The following is a 552-nucleotide window of genomic DNA, read 5'->3' as shown; positions in this document are numbered from 1 at the left end:
TTTGTTGCTTAATTGCAACTGCCGCAGTTTTTGGAGGACGCGTATTGAGGATGTCGAAGTCCTGCGTCGGCATCCTCAATTATTATGGGTCACCGTTGCAATATTAGATTGCAACAGTGACCTGCTTATCGCTAAGTGTAACGTTGTAAGTAAGGCAAAGCGAGACTTACAACAGATATTTAATTTTATATCAAATGTTAAATAATTATTTTTGTGTTGTCTTCAAATTTATATTATATTCAATTACATATGTACTTATAAGAGTAATTGTTTTTATTTTAATGTTTCAGCAATTGTATTTGTTTAAATTATGTAAATATTTTTTTCAATTAATCTCTTTCTTTCGTCGCGTTAAGATTTTCTTAGACTAAACCTTCTAATAATTTTCTAATACAACAATAATGTAAAAAATTTATTAAAACTGATTAAAGTAACTACGTATTTTAATCGTAAAAAATATGGACAATTTTTTTATAATATGAAAATTCAACTTATTGACTATTCATCTTACTCATTATTAAAGATAATTCTACGCACGTGCAGGAAGCAGGA

The 552-nt window shown here is 28.1% G+C and overlaps 1 long non-coding RNA gene across 1 annotated transcript in view; it reads left to right on the top strand.

The window, feature by feature from the left end:
* Positions 1-552, top strand: part of LOC105460766 — a 22,654-nt gene that overhangs the window by 11,336 nt on the left and 10,766 nt on the right. The gene's annotated exons all lie outside the window — the stretch shown is intronic.

The sequence above is a fragment of the Wasmannia auropunctata genome, unplaced genomic scaffold (genome assembly GCF_000956235.1).
Source record: "Wasmannia auropunctata unplaced genomic scaffold, wasmannia.A_1.0 LD336101.1, whole genome shotgun sequence".
Lineage (NCBI taxonomy): Eukaryota > Metazoa > Arthropoda > Insecta > Hymenoptera > Formicidae > Wasmannia > Wasmannia auropunctata.
The sequence above is the reverse complement of the archived record's forward strand: the minus strand, read 5'-3'. Positions and strand labels throughout refer to the sequence as shown.